The sequence below is a fragment of the Scyliorhinus torazame genome, chromosome 22 (assembly GCF_047496885.1).
Source record: "Scyliorhinus torazame isolate Kashiwa2021f chromosome 22, sScyTor2.1, whole genome shotgun sequence".
Lineage (NCBI taxonomy): Eukaryota > Metazoa > Chordata > Chondrichthyes > Carcharhiniformes > Scyliorhinidae > Scyliorhinus > Scyliorhinus torazame.
In genome coordinates, this window is record NC_092728.1 from 99,059,919 (window position 1) to 99,080,279 (window position 20,361).

The 20,361-nt window shown below is 47.0% G+C and overlaps 1 protein-coding gene across 1 annotated transcript in view; it reads left to right on the top strand.

Annotated features, from left to right (window-relative positions):
* The first annotated feature begins 18,996 nt into the window (after positions 1-18,996).
* The window catches only part of LOC140398863 (alpha-N-acetylgalactosaminide alpha-2,6-sialyltransferase 6-like), a 56,349-nt gene continuing 54,984 nt past the window's right edge, over positions 18,997-20,361 (top strand). Inside the window, exon 1 of the mRNA XM_072487805.1 lies at positions 18,997-19,429. The gene's annotated coding sequence lies outside the window, so the exon portion shown is untranslated. The remainder of the gene's footprint in view (positions 19,430-20,361) is intronic.

Here is a 20,361-nt window from a genome sequence, read left to right on the forward strand (position 1 = left end):
AGTTCTGGGGCCTGTGGGTCAGTGGGGTCTGAGGGTCAGTGTGTTCTGGGGCCTGAGGGTCAGTGGGTCTGGGGCCTGAGGGTCAGTAGGGTCTGAGGGTCAGTGTGTTCTGGGGCCTGAGGGTCAGTGAGTTCTGGGGCCTGAGGGTCAGTGGGGTCTGAGGGTCAGTGAGTCCTGGGCCTGAGAGTCAGTGGCTTCCCCAGCATTGAGGTCCCCGGTGGTGGAAGCCCTGCCCTCTGAGAGCTGCCAACCACTCAAAGGCAGGAATGCGGTGGAAGGTGGTGGCATTGCACCTACCAGCGACCCAGGATCGCGAAGGGACACCAAGCCAAAGGTGAGTGGAGACGGGATGTTGATCATGGGGTGAGGGTAATGGGAGAGGTAGCAGGGAGGTTCAGGGCAGGGCATGGGGGTGGTGGTGGTGGCTTTCAAGGTGGCTTACAATGTTGGGTCCCCTGTTCAGAGTGACTGATAGTGAGGAAAACATTGGCAAGCAGGTGGCACTGTGAGGATCTGGTGGGTGACCTGAGGGCGCAGTAAAGTGCCGTGTCCCCCATCAAATCCCTCAGCCACCATTAAACTGCAGTGGGCCGCGGATAATTGGTATCAATTGGATCATTAATAGACATCCTGACCAGGCATCCCCCCGTCAACCTGATCTTCTCCTAACCTAACAGAAGGAGGTTTTGCCATTTCAGCGAGACTGATGTGGGGCCTATCCCACAAATGAATGCGGTTCCTACCACAGCAGCCTGCATAGCATCCACCCAATTTGCCCAGGAGTCATGGATTCAGAGACCAGCACATTCTCAGCTATGAAATCTCAATCTTCAGTTTCACATCTTGAGAGGCCTCGGGGCCTCACGTCAACACGAAATTGATACACTCCAGACACGGCTGGTGTTTAATGGTAATGAACAATGTTGGGTAGGGTGTAGATTTTTAAGTGCCCAGGAGATTTCTGAGTCTAATACTGTTTTATATATAGTATAGCTGGGACTTAGAATGCCATTGGAAATTAACTAGCTGTGAGTACTTTTTTTAAAATTAATGTTTTTAATTGGATTTTTGAACAAAGTATATTTGCCATTCTGTACACAGGATATGATATATATATATCTATATAGAAGGGAAGGGCACACACACACACATCACAAAGGGAGAGGAGAAAAAAAAACAGTAACAACATGAGAGAAGTACAAAATCAAATAATGTGACTGGTGGGGTATAATGCACCCGCCCAGCCGCAGCAACTCGGTACACTTGGCAAAATTATTTACACACATAAGTAGGCATCTTTTTGTGGGGGGGGGGGGGGGCGGGGGGGGGGGTAGATATGCATTTGGGTGCCGGAGAGACAATTCCAGAGGGCAATCCTCGAATGGGTCTGGTGCTGGTGTTGCCCCTTGCTTCTCCCGGAAGGATTTTGCGGCCGTTGTCGTCTCGTGCTTGCTTCAGCTGGCCCTCCCGTCTTCCGCCTGTACTTTCCTTTTAGTTAATGTTTCCCTGCCACCCCCCCCCCCCCCCCCCCACCTACCTCCCTGGCTCTCCTCTATTGTTCCCTGTCTCTTTAACTGTGAGTACTTAAAACATTTGCTGTGACTGCCCTTGAAGCAAGTCAAACTCTCATCCATGAGGGGCTTAACACTAATGGTGACAGATGATTGGTTGCTATTCACAATTGATGTTGCTTCTAACAGTTTCAAATATTTGCAACTGATGTGGTTTATTAGGATACTGGAACCCCAGGCAGTTTTCAATTTGTAAAACTTTTGAGGAAAGGATAATTCACCCCAGGAGTGATGACTTCCTTTTACGTTGAAATAAACTTTAATATAAACACAGAATTAACCACATAAACATAAAAAAACTTTACAATGATCAATTAAACAGTTCTTAAACAAAAGGAAAAACTTGAACTTACTACTATCTTTACCTGCTACTAACACCAATTAAGCAACCCAATACAGTTCCGGTGCCACTTATAAATAAAGCAAACAAACAGGTACAAATGTAGAGACCTTTGGAGAGAAAGACCCTTTCAGGAGCAGAACCAGTACACTTCTGCTCAACCTAGGAGCATTTGGCCAAACTGCTGTTTAACCTAAAATCCTTCTGCCTTGTCAGACTGAGATCCTATGGCAAACTGCAAAACTACAGACAGACCTGGCTCCTCCTATTAATAGCATAATCTGTATCCTACTAAGATGTCATATGACCTGCTTAGCTAGAACTAAATGCAACCCCTCATAAATTATCTACTCTCCAGGGAATCTCCAACAATCACAAAGATATCCCATTAGCCTTTTATCTGCAACCAAGTAAGTGGTTGGAATGAATCATGACCTCACCTTTTACGGTTTCTTAATTGCAGCTTTAGCAGAAGCATAGTCTCGATACCTTATCCTGGGATATTTAATAATATTACTGCAACAAATATATTCCTTAACCCAGGGTTTTAATAACATTACTCCCACAAATATAAAATATAATATATAATAATTTCTACATCCATCGCAGGTTTCAGATCACTTGATTAATTAATCGTGATTTTAAAAATCACTTGCTAGTGCAGGATCTCGCAGCCGAGGACAAATTAACATTATTCCATGCTGAATTCTGTCCATGTTTTTGGGTCAGGTGTAGAATTACTTAACGTCCAACAACAAATTACATTTCTATAGCACCATTAAAGTAGTAGACTATCCCAAGAAAGAAATAAAAGTACAAAAAAGACTTGGACTTTCTTTTGTCAAAACAAAGCAGGTTATGATGGAAATATTCAAAATGATGAAAGGAGAGGGTGGGTAGGAACAGTTTCTCGGTAGTGGAGGAATCTCCCTACTTTCCTCCAAGACGGGGAGACCCCGAGCTGGATTTTTGTAGATTATATGGACTCAGGAGCCATTTAAAAATGGGACCCAATTCGGGGATTCTCCACCTAAGGCCCTCAATCTTCACTGGCATGGAATACTGCACTCCTAACGTAGGAGGCTGCATTATGGGGATAGGAATCTCCTAGACTCTGCAATTTCATGGAGATGAACCAGCTTCTCGAGGACTCATGGTTCACAGCAGAGAACCACAATCTAGATTCAGGAATCTTTTGAAAGATAACGTCAAAATGTTTTACCCATGCCCCCCTGCCCCCTCCATGCCAACCCAATGCCTACCCACACCTCTGGCCCCTTATAGCCCCATCTTCCATCCCACCCCTGCAGCCCCTGATAGTCTCCATGCCAACTCATGCCACCTCACACATCCCATGGTCCCTCATGCCAACTCATGGCCTTTCCATGTCCGTTCACCCATTATACACTCTGTACAGAACCAATGAGCTCCATGGTAACCATGGCACGTCTGTAACTGCATAAGAAACCACCCATTCATATATTTTAAAAAACAGGTCTTACTACAATTCTACAAAAGTGCCAATCATCTAGGTCATTAAAGTATCAACAACGGAAACTATAAGCACTTGACATCTTTTTTATCTTGTGCAAATAAACAATGAGCCTTTGAGAAAAGAGATTTCAGAAAAAGTAACTCTTTGTTTGTGGTTTGGTCTCATAGCTTAATATATTATGGGAAAGTTTTCCTCCACTCATGAGTAACTTTGCTCGAACTCAGGCTTGGTACTTCCAAACTATTTTATTTACACTATATACATGATGAATCACTAGGTAAACACACCGCTCTTGCCTGCAGACTGTTCCATCTGCTCTACAGAGTCTTTACTAACAGAATTAAGAAAGGGAAGTTAGTGAACATCATATACTTGAATTTTCAGGAGGCTTTGGATAAAGTTCTCCACAGAAGGCTGATTAGCAAAATTAAAGCACATGGGATAGGAGGTAATATACTGGCATGGATTAAGGATTGGTTAACTGGCAGAAAACAGAGTAGGAATAAGTAGGTCATTCTCACATTGGCAGGCTGTGACTGGTGGGATACTGCAAGGACCTATACTTGGACCCCAATATATATCAATGATTTGGATGTGGAACCAATGTAATATTTCTAAGTTTGCGGATGACACAAGTCTAGGTGGGAATGTGTCTTGTGAGGAAGATGCAAGGCAGCTTAAAAGGGTTTTGGACAGATTTAGTTTTTTGAAATAAATTTAGAGTACCCAATTCCTTTTTTTCCAATTAAGGGGCAATTTAGCGTGGCCAATCCACCTACCCTGCACATCTTTGGGTTGTGGAGGTGAGACCCACGCAGACACAGGAAGAATGTGCAAACTCCACACGGTCAGTGACCCTGGTAGGGATCGAACCCAGGTCCTCAGCACCGTACGCAGCAGAGCTAACCACTGCTCCACCGTGTCGCCCTCTGGACAGATTTAGTGAGTGCGTAAGAAATGGCAGATGGAATATAATGTGAAAAAAATGTGAGGTTATCCACTTTTGTAGGAGGAACAGGAGTGCAGAGCAATTGAAAATTGGTTTAAAGGAGAAAAAAGATAGAGACAGGAGATGGGGTGGGACCCTCCGTTTCGCTGGCAGTGCGTTCACGCCCGCGGATTTTCCGATGGTGTGGGGGAGCCCACGATAGGAAACCCCATTGGCCGGCTGCCGGGACGGAGGATCCCGCTGCCGGCGGGGGCGCGCCTCGCCAGAAAACGGGTGCGGCAGGACGAAAAAACCTGCCCATGATATTTGGGAAAAGTTGAGGAATATAACAAAGAATTTAATGGAGTAAGTTTAACACTGATTTTCTTTTGTGATTGGAGAAGTTTATTTTAAATTACGTGAAGTGACGCAATTGTGTACTAGGTTCCTCCGGCCACTCCTTACCCCTTTAGGTTCTGTAAAACAAGTTAACCCTTTCAGCAGACAGTGGTTTTAATTCTCCACACAGTTTTTGTTTTTTTAAGGTAGCCTCTTACAAATTAAGTTCATAGATTATCATAGAATTTACAGAGCAGAAGGAGGCCATTCGGCCCATCGAGTCTGCACCAGCTATTGGAAAGAGCACCCTACTCAAGGTCAACACCTCCACCCTATTCCCATAACCCAGTAATCCCACCCAACACTAAGGGCAATTTTGGACACTAAGGGCAATTTATCATGGCCAATCCACCTAACCTGCACATCTTGGGACTGTGGAAACCGGAGCACCCGGAGGAAACCATGCACACATGGGGAGGATGTGCAGACTCCGCACAGACAGTGACCCAAGCCGGAATCGAACCTGGGACCCTGGAGCTGTGAAGCAATTGTGCTATCCACAATGCTACCGTGCTGCCCCAAGTTACGGGCAGCACAGTAGCATTGTGGATAGCACAATTGCTTTTCAGCTCCAGCGTCCCAGGTTCGATTCCGGCTTGGGTCACTGTCTGTGCGGAGTCTGCACATCCTTCCCGTGTGTGCGTGGGTTTCCTCCGGGTGCTCCGGTTTCCTCCCACAGTCCAAAGATGTGCAGGTTAGGTGGATTGGCCAAGATAAATTGCCCTTAGTGTCCAAAATTGCCCTTAGTGTTGGGTGGGGTTACTGGGTTATGGGGATAGGGTGGAGGTGTTGACCTTGGGTAGGGTGCTCTTTCCAAGAGCTGGTGCAGACTCGATTGGCCGAATGGCCTCCTTCTGCACTGTAAATTCTATGATGTTTCTATGAAGTTGCAGGAAAGGTAGTGCATTTTGGAAGGGCTAATGCAGGTAGGGAATATACAGTGAATGGTAGAACCCTCAAGAGTATTGAAAGTCAAAGAGATCTAGGAGTACAGGTCCACAGGTCATTGAAAGGGGCAACACAGGTGGAGAAGGTAGTCAAGAAGGCATACGGCATGCTTGCCTTCATTGGCCGGGGCATTGAGTATAAGAATTGGCAAGTCATGTTGCAGCTGTATAGAACCTTAGTTAGGCCACACTTGGAGTATAGTGTTCAATTCTGGTCGCCACACTACCAGAAGGATGTGGAGGCTTTAGAGAGGGTGCAGAAGAGATTTACCAGAATGTTGCCTGGTATGGAGGGCATAAGCTATGAGGAGCGATTGAATAAACTCGGTTTGTTCTCACTGTAACGAAGGAGGTTGAGGGGTGACCTGATAGAGGTATACAAAATTATGAGGGGCATAGACAGAGTGGATAGTCAGAGGCTTTTCCCCAGGGTAGAGGGGTCAATTACTAGGGGGCATAGGTTTAAGGTGAGAGGGGCAAGGTTTAGAGTAGATGTACGAGGCAAGTTTTTTACGCAGAGGGTAGTGGGTGCCTGGAACTCACTACCGGAGGAGGTAGTGGAAGCAGGGACGATAGGGACATTTAAGGGGCATCTTGACAAATATATGAATAGGATGGGAATAGAAGGATACGGACCCAGGAAGTGTAGAAGATTGTAGTTTAGTCGGGCAGTATGGTCGGCACGGGCTTGGAGGGCCGAAGGGCCTGTTCCTGTGCTGTACATTTCTTTGTTCTTTGTTCTTTGTAGTGACCCAACAATATGGGGATTACAATCTACTACTCAAATAAACAATCTTTTGTGGTTGCTAGGGTAACGCGATGTATTCAGGCATTGGGCGGTTAAAGTAAGCAAGCCAATTACCATGTTGGGAAAAGTTGTTCTGCACACTGCACACACCCTTGTGCAGATTCTGAATTCTGGGAAGCTAAAATCAGTATCATATTTGTGATTATTATCAATGACTTAGATGATGGAGTTGAAAGTTGGATTAGTAAATTTGCTGATGACACCAAGATTGGTGGAGTAGTGAATAATGTGGAGGGTTGTTGTAGGCTGCAAAGAGACATAGATAGGATGCAGAGCTGGGCTGAAAAGTGGCAGATGGAGTTTAACCCTGATAAGTGTGAGGTGATTCATTTTGGTAGGACAAATTTGAATGCGAATTACCGGGTTCTGAAGATTGTGGAGGAGCAGAGAGATCTCGGAGTTCATGTCCATAGATCTCTGAAAGTTGCCACCCAAGTGGATAGAGCTGTGAAGAAAGCCAAGAGTGTGTTAGCATTTATTAACAGGGGATTGTGTTTAAGAGCCGTGAGGTTATGCTGCAACTGTACAAGACTTTGGTTAGACCACATTTGGAGTATTGGGTGCAGTTCTGGTCACCTAATTATAGGAAGGATGTGGAAACATTGGAAAGGGTGCAAAGGAGATTTACCAGGATGCTGCCTGGATTGGAGGTTAGGTCTTATGAGGAAAGGTTGAGGGAGCTAGGGCTTTTCTCATTGGAGTGAAGGAGGATGAGAGGTGACTTAATTGAGGTGTATAAGATGATGAGGGGGATAGATAGAGTGGACGTTCAGCGACTTTTTCCTCGGGGGGATGTAGCTGTTACAAGGGGGCATAACTATAAGGTTCATGGTGGAAGATATAGGAGGGATGTCAGAGGTAGGTTCTTTACTCAGAGAGTGGTTGGGGCGTGGAACGCACTCCCAGCTATGGTAGTGGAGTCGGACACTTTAGGAACTTTCAAGCGGTTATTGGATAGGCATATGGAGTGCACTAGAATGATTGGGAGTAGGTTGATTTGATCTTAGTTTCAGACTAGTTCGGCACAACATCGTGGACCGAAGGGCCTGTACTGTGCTGTACAGTTCTATGTTCTATGCTAGAAGGGCACAGTGGGAAATCCTGCTGCCCCCTACAAATGGACGGATAATTGTGATAAGAGATGATGATAACAACCCCACAGAATTCATGAATATAGAGGGCGAAAGACATTTTTTTTGAGATGTAGCAGAGGGTGAAGAGGAAGTGGATAGAGTGAGAGAGGAGCCATTGGAGGGGGCTGATATGACCCACTATGTGGAGGGAGCTTGTAGGATATTAGGAGGGTCAATAAAAGCGAGAGGGAGATTGATGAGTGACCATTCAGCCCAAGAGGTGGAGGTGAGGGCCTTAATAGAAGCTCTAAGATTAGCAGAAGGCAAATTTACATATTCACCCAGAAGGGTGAAAGGGTGAATAAATAGCTGGTATGCATTATTAATTAGGGAGTTAATACAGGCTGTGCAGGGTCCAGAGGAACTTGGGGGGTGGGGGAGGGTGGGGGGTAAAATTAAAGCACCTTAGAGAATTGATGGACCAGAACAGTTAGGTAACGCAGGCCGACAAGGCAGTCAAAGAGGCTGCGGAGGTAGAAGAGGAGGTGGAATTTATAAGTGCGACAACCGAGCAGCGAGAAGAACTTATTGACATGTGATGCTAATTTGCAGACACAAGCAAAGGGAGATTGGGAGAAATGGGAAGAATGGGGGTGCCTCGAAGGACGCAGATGGAGTATGGAAAAAGGAAACAAGAGTTAGCCCCACAGGGAGTCAGACAAACTCTATTGGGGATATAGCATGGGAATCAGCAGACTGGTTGTAACACCATGTTGGAGCCGTTGTTGGTGGTGGAAGGGTGTGGGTCAGGAAGTTGCTAGGTATTGCCAACAGTGCCATACCTGTGCCTGCCATAATCCTGGGAAGGCAGTCAAAATTAAATTATACCACCAGCCATGGCTGAGGGGACCATAGGAACAAGGGCAGAATGATTTTACAGGACCATTCCCTCCATCGAAGGGGAAGGAAGAGTGTCTGGTGATTGATCAATTTACTTGATGGGTAGAAGGATTCCCAATAAGGGACTGCTCCACTTTGAATGGAGCCAAGATATCAGCAGAGGAGGTTAGACCCTGGTGGGGGTGCCAACACAAAATGATTCAGACTTTACCAGGAAGGTTATTAAGGAAGTGTGTGAACAGATAATTCATAATCATAATCTTTTATTATCGTCACAAGTAGGCTTACATTAACACTGCAATGAAGTTACTGTGAAAATCCCCGAGTCAACACATTCTGGCGCCTGTTCGGGTACATGGAGGGAGAATTCAGAATGTCCAATTCACCTAACAAGCAGGTCTTTCAGGACTTGTGGGAGGAAACAGGAGCACCCGGAGGAAATCTAGATGGAGATAAAACAAAAAAATCATATGCCCGACCATCCTCAAGAGCTTAGTAATGATGAAGAGAACAACTAGAACCTTATGGGCAGCGCAGTAGCACAGTGGTCAGCCAACTTTTGCTTCACAGCACCAGGGTCCCAGGTTCGATTCCCGGCTTGGGTCACTGTCTGTGCGGAGTCTGCATGTTCTCCCTGTGTCTGCGTGGGTTTCCTCCGGGTGCTCCGGTTTCCACCTACAAGTCCTGAAAGACGTGCTTGTTAGGTGAATTGGACATTCTGAATTTTCCCTCTTTGTACCTGAAAAGGCGCCGGAGTGTGGCAACTAGGGGATTTTCATAGTAACTTCATTGCAGTGTTAATGTCAGCCTATTTTCTTTTCTTTTTTTTCTAAATTTAGAGTACCAATTCATTTTTCCCAATTAAGGGGCAGTTTAGCGTGGCCAGTCCACCTACCCTGCACATCTTTGGGTTGTGGGGACGAAACCCACGCAAACACGGGGAGAATGTGCAAACTCCACACGGACAGTGACCCAGGGCCGGGATCGAACCTGGGACCTCGGCGCCGTGAGGCAGCAGTGCTAACCACTGCGCCACCGTGCTGCCCCAACGTAAGCCTACTTGTGACAACAAAGATTATTTAAAAAAAGGTGAGAGACATCCATCGCTAAGGCAATCCAGGAGATGGAGAACAGTTGGGCTATCGTTTTACCGAGCATTGGAATGCGTCTGTGGGCCACTCCAAATAAAAGTACCGGATTTACTCCATTTGAGTTGATGAAAGGATGAGCAATGCATTCCAGAGGGAATAATAACTGGGTGGACAGACGCAGGTCTTCCCAGAGGCTAGAATTTGAGTAAACAATTACATCAGATCAAACAAGAAGTGAAGGACAGGCAAACAGTTAGAGATATGGAGTTAGATCAGCGATTGGAGGAACAAAAGACGCCCAGAGTATGAGATAAGGTCATAGTGAGGGTGAGCCGAGAATGCAATGGATTTCAACCCAGACGGCAGGGGCCATGTGAGGTAATTATGACAGGTGATACGCTTACAGACATGAAAACTGGGAGGAAATGGAAACATTTTACTCAATTAAAACTCTATATGGAAAACAAGAGATATAATGGTGACCTGGGCAATGGGAGCCGATCTTAATGTCCTTCCAGGCTTCTCCTCATCTTGAGTAAGTGGACCACAGCGTGGGAGGCACCAGCAGTACACGGGGATCACAACATCTGCCTTCATCCTGGACCGGATATCCAGCTTCCGAGGGGAGGAGTTGGGGAGTGATTAAAGAAACCAAACATCAGGATTGTCAACCAACTAAAACGGTCAAGTCGCCATAGAACATAGAACATAGAACATAGAACAATACAGCGCAGTACAGGCCCTTCGGCCCACGATGTTGCACCGAAACAAAAGCCATCTAACCTACACTATGCCATTATCATCCATATGTTTATCCAATAAACTTTTAAATGCCCTCAATGTTGGCGAGTTCACTACTGTAGCAGGTAGGGCATTCCACGGCCTCACTACTCTTTGCGTAAAGAACCTACCTCTGACCTCTGTCCTATATCTATTACCCCTCAGTTTAAAGTTATGTCCCCTCGTGCCAGCCATTTCCATCCGCAGGGGAAGGCTCTCACTGTCCACCCTATCCAACCCCCTGATCATTTTGTATGCCTCTATTAAGTCTCCTCTTAACCTTATTCTCTCCAACGAAAACAACCTCAAGTCCATCAGCCTTTCCTCATAAGATTTTCCCTCCATACCAGGCAACATCCTGGTAAATCTCCTCTGCACCCGCTCCAAAGCCTCCACGTCCTTCCTATAATGCGGTGACCAGAACTGTACGCAATACTCCAAATGCGGCCGTACCAGAGTTCTGTACAGCTGCAACATGACCTCCCGACTCCGGAACTCAATCCCTCTACCAACAAAGGCCAACGCTCCATAGGCCTTCTTCACAACCCTATCAACCTGGGTGGCAACTTTCAGGGATCTATGTACATGGACACCTAGATCCCTCTGCTCATCCACACTTTCAAGAACTTTACCATTAGCCAAATATTCCGCATTCCTGTTATTCCAAAGTGAATCACCTCACACTTCTCTACATTAAACTCCATTTGCCACCTCTCAGCCCAGCTGTGCAGCTTATCTATATCCCTCTGTAACCTGCTACATCCTTCCACACTATCGACAACACCACCGACTTTAGTATCGTCTGCAAATTTACTCACCCACCCTTCTGCGCCTTCCTCTAGGTCATTGATAAAAATGACAAACAGCAACGGCCCCAGAACAGATCCTTGTGGTACTCCACTTGTGACTGTACTCCATTCTGAACATTTCCCATCAACCACCACCCTCTGTCTTCTTTCAGCTAGCCAATTTCTGATCCACATATCTAAATCACCCTCAATCCCCAGCCTCCATATTTTCTGCAATAGCCTACCGTGGGGAACCTTATCAAACGCTTTGCTGAAATCCATATACACCACATCAACTGCTCTGCCCTCATCTACCTGTTCAGTCACCTTCTCAAAGAACTCAATAAGGTTTGTGAGGCATGACCTACCCTTCACAAAGCCATGCTGACTATCCCTGATCATATTATTCCTATCTAGATGATTATAAATCTTGTCTCTTATAATCCCCTCCAAGACTCTACCCACTACAGACGTGAGGCTCACCGGTCTATAGTTGCCGGGGTTGTCTCTGCTCCCCTTTTTGAACAAAGGGACCACATTTGCTGTCCTCCAGTCCTCTGGCACTATTCCTGTAGCCAATGATGACATAAAAATCAAAGCCAAAGGTCCAGCAATCTCTTCCCTGGCCTCCCAGAGAATCCTAGGATAAATCCCATCAGGTCCCGGGGACTTATCTATTTTCAGCCTGTCCAGAATTGCCAACACCTCTTCCCTACGTACCTCAATGCCATCTATTCTATTAGCCTGGGGCTCAGCATTCTCCTCCACAACATTATCTTTATCCTGAGTGAATACTGACGAAAAATATTCATTTAGTATCTCGCCTATCTCTTCAGACTCCACACACAATTTCCCATCCCTGTCCTTGACTGGTCCTACTCTTTCCCTAGTCATTCGCTTATTCCTGACATACCTATAGAAAGCTTTTGGGTGTTCCTTGATCCTTCCTGCCAAATACTTCTCATGTCCCCTCCTTGCTCGTCTTAGCTCTCTCTTTAGATCCTTCCTTGCTACCTTGTAACTATCCATCACCCCAACTGAAACTTCACACTTCATCTTCACATAGGCCTCCTTCTTCCTCTTAACAAGAGATTCCACTTCCTTGGTAAACCACGGTTCCCTCGCTCGACGCCTTCCTCCCTGCCTGACCGGTACATACTTATCAAGAACACGCAGTAGCTGATCCTTGAACAAGCCCCACTTATCCAGTGTGCCCAACACTTGCAGCCTACTGATGTAGGTCCCTGATGACCTATGGCTGCTTTCCCCTTTGAGGAGGGAGAGCTGACTGGTGGTGATTTGACCTGAGGATCAACAAACCTCAGACAAGGGGCAAGTTTGAGAAGGTGGGGCCTTTGTGAATAACCAAGCAACCACTCTGACACATCAAACTAAAGTTTGGGGGCTACACTATAAGTGTGAGCAAAGTGTAAATTAAGGATATTCGGACCCCAGTTGTAATGAGGAGATATGTTTGGTAGCATGAGGACAACCAGTTAGATTGACTCAACCTCCCTGTCCCCATGTGTGGGAACCAGTGGGATGTATAATCTCAGCAGGGAACAAGCACCTCAAGTGGGAGTCTTCCTGATGGGTTCCTGCACCAAAGCCATCCTATCATACCAATCAGTCTGGATACTAGTGGGGAAATCATGATAACTGGAATATATAACATGACTGGGTTGGGCCGATGGTACTATGGGTGCTGCTCATAGGATATGGAGAAATACCATAAGATCATAAGACTGTATGGCATAGGAGCAGAATTAGGCCTTTCAGCCCATCGAGTCGGCTCCGTCATTCGATCATGTCTGATATGTTTCTCATCCCCATTTTCCTGCCTTCTCCCCAAAACCCCTGATCTCCTTATTAATTCCAAAATCTGGGGGCAGCATGGTGGCGCAGTGATTAGCACTGCTGCCTCACAGCGCCGAGGTCCTAGGTTCGATCCCGGCGCTGGGATACTGTCCCTGTAGAGTTTGCACATTCTCGCTGTGTTTGCGTGGGTTTCACCCCCACAACCCACAGATGTGCAGGGTAAGTGGATTGGCCACACTAAATTGCCCCTTAATTGGAAAAAATGAATCGGGTACTCTAAATTTATATTAAAAAGTAATCAAGAAATCCCCTTATTAATCAAGAACACCAGGTCCTAGACCAGATCCCAACTGTGGCTGATGAGAGCCTTAAAGGTTACCAATCAGGGATTAGTCAATACTCCAGATGCATTAGGCCGGGGAAGGGCACACGATATGTTGGCTCGAGATTTGACTGTTGGAATAAAATCGGATATAGATGACCTTGGATTTGGAATAGTGACAAGGCATGTGTTTGAGTCTGTACACAAATTCAACCTCATAAGTTTACACCATGAAAGTCGAGAGCTAGTGTCTACTGAACCCGAAAGTGAAAGGGCAGAAGAGGTTAGTAAGTTCCTGATGACGATTCCACAGCGCATCACCTGGAAACATCCTCTATCAATAGCTATCGACTTGAGTCTTTCAGAGTAGAAAGAGATGGATGGGTCTATTGAGCAGGATCTCATGGATATCTCACCTAGCTCAGTGACTCCATTTGGATGAGCACCAAGGACTGTGGGATAGAATCCAAGGATTACATTGTGTGTACTTGTTGCACTTTAGAACTCTTGACAAATACTAGTGAAGTCACACTTACAATGATACCGATTAATGATGAGTTTCAAGCTGTCCTGATGTCTCCACCCAATGGTGTTTTATGACAGAGGAGTTTGAGATGATTTTGGGGGGGGCTAAGATGTATAGTAAACGTTAGCTTCTGCATGCAAGTGACTGATTCCCTTAATGTGGGAGATTTTCATCTGCCAGGTCAAACAACTAGATATATTCAGCCTCTTGTGGGATGAAACTGAAATTACAGATAAGACCAGTAAAGATTTTTTTTTTTACAAAAAATATATTTTATTCATAAAATCTATAATAAACATTACAGAACATTTCGAATTGTCTTGACTGTACATTTCCATCAGAGTTACATATTCCCTTGACTTTCATCCATTCTGTGGAGATGCCGGCGTTGGACTGGGGTGAGCACAGTACGAAGTCTTACAACACCAGGTTAAAGTCCAACAGGTTTGTTTCGATGTCACTAGCTTTCGGAGCGCTGCTCCTTCCTCAGGTGAATGAAGAGGTCTGATCCAGAAACACATATATAGACAAATTCAAAGATGCCAAACAATGCTAGGAATGCGAGCATTAGCAGGTGATTAAATCTTTACAGATCCAGAGATGGGGTAACCCCAGGTTAAAGAGGTGTGAATTGTATCAAGCCAGGACAGTTGGTAGGATTTCGCAGGCCAGATGGTGGGGGATGAATGTAATGTGACATGAATCCCAGGTCCCGGTTGAGGCCGCACTCATGTGTGCGGAACTTGGCTATAAGTTTCTGCTCGGCGATTCTGCGTTGTCGCGGGTCCTGAAGGCCGCCTTGGAGAACGCTTACCCGGAGATCAGAGGCTGAATGCCCTTGACTGTTGAAGTGTTCCCCGACTGGAAGGGAACATTCCTGCCTGGTGATTGTTGCGCGATGTCCGTTCATTCGTTGTCGCAGCGTCTGCATGGTCTCACCAATGTACCACGCTTCGGGACATCCTTTCCTGCAGCGTATGAGGTAGACAACGTTGGCCGAGTCGCACGAGTATGTACCGCGTACCTGGTGGGTGGTGTTCTCACGTGTAATAGTGGTATCCATGTCGATGATCTGGCACGTCTTGCAGAGATTGCCATGACAGGGTTGTGTGGTGTCGTGGTCACTGTTCTGAAGACTGGGTAGTTTGCTGCAAACATTGGTTCGTTTGAGGTTGCGCGGTTGTTTGAAGGCAAGTAGTGGGGGTGTGGGGATGACCTTGGCAAGATGTTCATCGTCATCAATGACGTGTTGAAGGCTGTGAAGAAGATGACGTAGTTTCTCCGCTCGGGGGAAGTACTGGACGACGAAGGGTATTCTGTCGGTTGTGTCCCATGTTTGTCTTCTGAGGAGGTCGGTCCGGTTTTTCGCTGTGGCGCGTTGGAACTGTCGATCGATGAGTCGAGTGCCATATCCTGTTCGTACGAGGGCATCTTTCAACGTCTGTAGATGTCTGTTACGCTCCTCCTCGTCTGAGCAGATCCTGTGTATACGGAGCGCTTGTCCATAGGGGATGGCTTCTTTAATGTGTTTAGGGTGGAAGCTGGAGAAGTGGAGCATCATGAGGTTATCCGTGGGTTTGCGGCAAAGCAAAGTGCTGAGGTGACCGTCCTTGATGGAGACGAGTGTGTCCAAGAATGCAACTGATTTTGGAGAGTAGTCCATGGTGAGTCTGATGGTTGGATGGAACTTATTAATGTCGTCGTGTAGTCGTTTCAGTGATTCTTCGCCGTGGGTCCAAAGGAAAAAAATGTCATCGATGTATCTGGTGTATAACATCGGTTGAAGGTCCTGTGCGGTGAGTAGGTCCTGTTCAAACTTGTGCATGAAGATGTTGGCGTATTGGGGTGCGAATTTGGTCCCCATGGCTGTTCCGTGCGTCTGGATGAAGAACTTGTTGTCGAAGGTGAAGACGTTGTGATCCAGAATGAAGCGGATGAGTTGCAGAATTGCGTCTGGAGATTGGCAGTTGTCGGTGTTTAGTACTGAGGCTGTTGCAGCAATGCCGTCGTCATGGGGGATGCTGGTGTAGAGTGCCGAGACGTCCATTGTGACGAGGAATGTTCCTGGTTCAACTGGTCCATGGGTGCTGAGTTTCTGTAGGAAGTCCGTCGTGTCGCGACAGAAGCTGGGTGTACCTTGTACGATGGGTTTCAAGATGCCCTCGATGTAGCCAGAGAGGTTCTCACACAGGGTCCCATTGCCTGAAACGATAGGGCGGCCTGGTGTGTTGGCCTTATGTATTTTCGGGAGGCAGTAGAGATCTCCAATGCAGGGAGTACGTGGGATGAGAGCACGTAGGGTGCTCTGAAGATCTGGGTCCAAGGTCTTGATCAGTCTGTTAAGTTGGCGGATGTGTTCCTTGGTTGGATCTGCGGGTAACTGTCTGTAGTGTTCTTGGTTGTTCAGTTGTCGGTATACTTCTTTGCAGTAGTCCGTTCTGTTCAGTACGACAGTGGCCCCCCCTTTGTCTGCTGGTTTGATGACGATGCTGCGGTTGGTCTTGAGAACGCGGATGGCATTGCGTTGTGCTTGGGTGACGTTCGGGGCTGTCTTGTGAATGCGACTGATGAATCTGGCATTGACGCGACTCCTGACGGCTTGAGCATACATGTCGAGTCTAAGGCAGCGGCCTTCCGGAGGGGTCCAATTCGACTCTTTCCTCTTCGGTTGCCGCACCGCAGATCTCTCGGTCTGCTGTTCCGGTTCATTGGTAGTCTGCTTGGGTTCGCTGTTGGCCTCTTGGGGTCTGTGGAAGAATTCCCGGAGCCTCATTCGCCTGATGAATTCCTCCGCGTCTGCCGCGAGACTGATGGGGTCCATTTTGGTGGTGGTGCAGAAATTGAGCCCTCTGCTGAGGACTTCGATTTCGTCTGGTTGAAGGGTGTAGTCTGACAAGTCGACAATAGATTTCCCTGTATTGTTTTCTACTGTGACACCGGGGGTGGCTTGGTTGCTGCTGGTGGTGATGCCAAGTTTCATCCATTCAATTGGGATGACATTACCCACATATCCCTCTTTACGTTACAATTCTTTCTTAAATATTTACATTGTCATGTTTCTTTTATACATTGGAGTGTTAATGACCCAGGCCGAGGGGGGTTTACACTGTTACCCGCCCCTCAGTGTACATTTGCTGGTAAGACCTTACACAGTGGTCTTTCTCCATTGCCCCTTGGCGGCAGCTGCCCCAAGCTTGAGTGCGTCCCTCAGCACGTAGTCCTGGACCGTGGGATGTGCCAGTCTGCAACACTCGGTCGAGGACAGTTCTTTGCATTAGAAGACCAGCAAGTTCCGGGCAGACCAAAGAGCGTCTTTCACCGAGTTGATGACCTTCCAGCAGCAGTTGATGTTTGTTTCGGTGTGTGTCCCTGGAAACAGTCCGTAGAGCACAGAGTCCTGTGTCACAGAGCTGCTCGGGATGAACCTTGACAAATACCACTCACTGCATCTCTCTCCAGGCCTTCTTTGCAAAGTCACATTCAACAAGGAGGTGGGTGACCGTCTCATTTCCCCCACAGCCACTCCGAGGGCAGCGTGCAACGGCGCTGAGCCTTCGGGTGTACATGAAGAATCTGAAGGGGCGGGCCCTTCTCACCACCAGCCAAGCTAGGTCTTGGTGCTTGTTTGTAAGTTCTGGTGATGAGGCGTTCTGCTAGATGACTGACAGTCTGCTCAGGAAACCATCCAACGTCCTCCACAATCTCCTTTTCCCTGAGGACATTATGTGTCCTCTGCTTCATTGCCTTGTGGTCAAAGGTGTTTTTCTTCAAAACTTTTCCACGAGGGACAGGTGGTACGGCACGGTCCAACTACTTGGAGCGTTCCGTGGCAATGAGGCCAGGCCCATCCTTCGTAACACCGGGGACAGGTAGAACCTCAGTATGTAGTGACACTTGGTGTTTGCATACCGGGGGTCCACACAAAGGTGGCCATCAGGATGAGGGAGATGTTGGGTACGTTTCTCCTTCCCTGATCCAGAGGTTTGTACATAGTGTCCCTTCGGACACGGTCCATCTTAGATCTCCAGGTGAAATTGACGATGGCCCGTGTGACTGCTGCGGTGTAGGGTCGGGTAATGGGCCAAACCTGCTACTTGCAGTAACACCGAGAGTGCCTCACACCTGAAGACCAGTAAAGATAACAGGGATGACCACGCGACGGACCACAGAGATAGCACTTCAATACATACAGGCATCGGAGGAACAGATAACCCGTGACCACATTCAAGTGGATGTGGCTACCCAAATAGCCAAGACGGCTAACGTTTACTCAACTGTACATCGGATAGTGAGTTGGTGGGAAATACTCGCGATACTGTTAACCGTCCTGAGCCTATAGGTTTTATTGAGGACCATTGTCTTGTGGTGTTACCAGCAAGCAGCCTTGAGGGATTATAAAATGGCAACACATTGACCCCTATGTCTGCTACAAAAATTGACCCAAGGGGAAAAGGGATTAGGGCAACTGCTAGTTTATATTTTCGGCAGGTTAGGATTCTTCCTTCTGGCTGGACAGCCGGCCAGCCAAATGACGAAGGAAAAAGGGGGGGGGGGGGGTTGGAGTTAGGACTACAGTGACAGGGTTGGAGGGTAGGAGTGGGAGTGTGGACCAGCTGAGCTACACTTGCAGAGAGCCAGCACGGACTCAGCGGGCTGAATGGCCTCCTTTTGTGTGTTATTTAATTCTGGAACAGACCTCTTCATTCACCTGAGGAAGGAGCAGCGCTCCGAAAGCTAGTGACATCGAAACAAACCTGTTGGCCTTTAACCTGGTGTAGTAAGACTTCGTACTGTGCTCACCCCAGTCCAACGCCGGCATCTCCACATCATTTAATTTTAAGATTACTTATATATGTCTTCACATCTTTCCTGCAACGCGATACCCACTATTAGACACAATACTCCAGTTGAGACTGAAGCAGTGCTTTATAAAGTTCCTTGCTTTTGTATTCTTTTAAGCCTCTATTTCTACAGCACAGAATGCGGAACGCTTTATCCACCCCTTAACCTACCTGCCCCCCATGATTTGAGCTAATTAATTCTCGGTCCCTTGGCTTTTTGCACAGCCTTTTAGAATTGGGAGAAATCAACTTAACATGAGAAAGACAAGCTGCAAAATAGCATCAGCAAAAACCGTTCTCCCCAACCTCAAACAGTTCAGTCTAACGCCACTGGGCTTTCAACTTCCTCTGTGCTGGTGCAATCTCTCTCCAATTTGCAAAGATCAGCAGTGACACAATCTCTGGGTGTATTTACAATGGTCACACTGGTAAATATTTATTTTGAAACGAATTCTATCTGTCGACCCGCGGGGTGGAAGGATCGCAAACACCCAGGAAACAATATTTGGTCAATTTCTTTTAAGCACAATCGGATCGATTTCACGCTGCAAGGGACGCGCTCGTGAACGCGCGGCCGGGTACGAGCAGGCGAGGGCGGCGGCGGCTCGGGAGGAACCCAGAGCAGCCGAGACAACCAACCTCAGCGACAAGATACAACAGCCGGTTGGATACAGTAATACTGTGGCCGGTGAGCACCAGGATTGATACAGTGTAACCCGCCTGAGAGAGCTACACTGAGCCGCTCCCGACTCGGTAAACCCGCAGCCTGACTCCCACCGGCACAGCCCAGTCCTCCGAGCCGGTAGGTTAGTGTGCTCCATCCGCGGGAGGCTGCTTCCGTATTCACTGGGCACCGCTATTCCCCTAGATCAGACATATACTGCTGTTCTAGATCAGAATGTGGATTGGGGGGGGGGGGGGGGGGGCAAGGTTTACTGCTCCAGACCAAGAGAGTGTTTACTGTTCCAGATCCAGACCAGGGTTAGTGTTTACTGTTCCATTTCCAGACCAGGGTTGTTGTTTACTGTTCCAAATCCAGACTATGTTTAGTGTTTACTGTTCCAGATCCAGACTATGTTTAGTGTTTACTGTTCCAGATCCAGACTATGTTTAGTGTTTACTGTTCCAGATCCAGACCAAGGATTAATGTTTACTGTTCCATTTCCAGACCAGGGTTGTTGTTTACTGTTCCAAATCCAGACTATGTTTAGTGTTTACTGTTCCAGATCCAGACTATGTTTAGTGTTTACTGTTCCAGATCCAGACTATGTTTAGTGTTTACTGTTCCAGATCCAGACCAAGGATTAATGTTTACTGCTCCAAATACAGACCAGGGTTAGTGTTTACAGCTCCAGATACAGACCGGGGTTAGTATTTACTGTTACAGATCCAGACCAGGGTTTGTGTTTACTGTTCCAGACCAGGGTTAGTGTTTACAGTTCCAGATCCAGACCAGGTTTAGTGTTTACTGTTCCAGATCCAGACCAGGGTTAGTAGTTACTGTTACAGATCCAGACCAGGGTTTGTGTTTACTGTTACTGATCCAAACCAGGCTTAATGTTTACTCTTCCAGATCCAGACCATGGTTAGTGTTTACTGTTCCAGATCCAGACCAGGGTTAGTGCTTACTGTTCCAAACCCAGACCAGGGTTAGTGTTTACTGTTCCATATCCAGACCAGGGTTAGTTTACTGTTCCAGATCCAGACTAGGGTTAGTGTTTACTGTTCCAGACC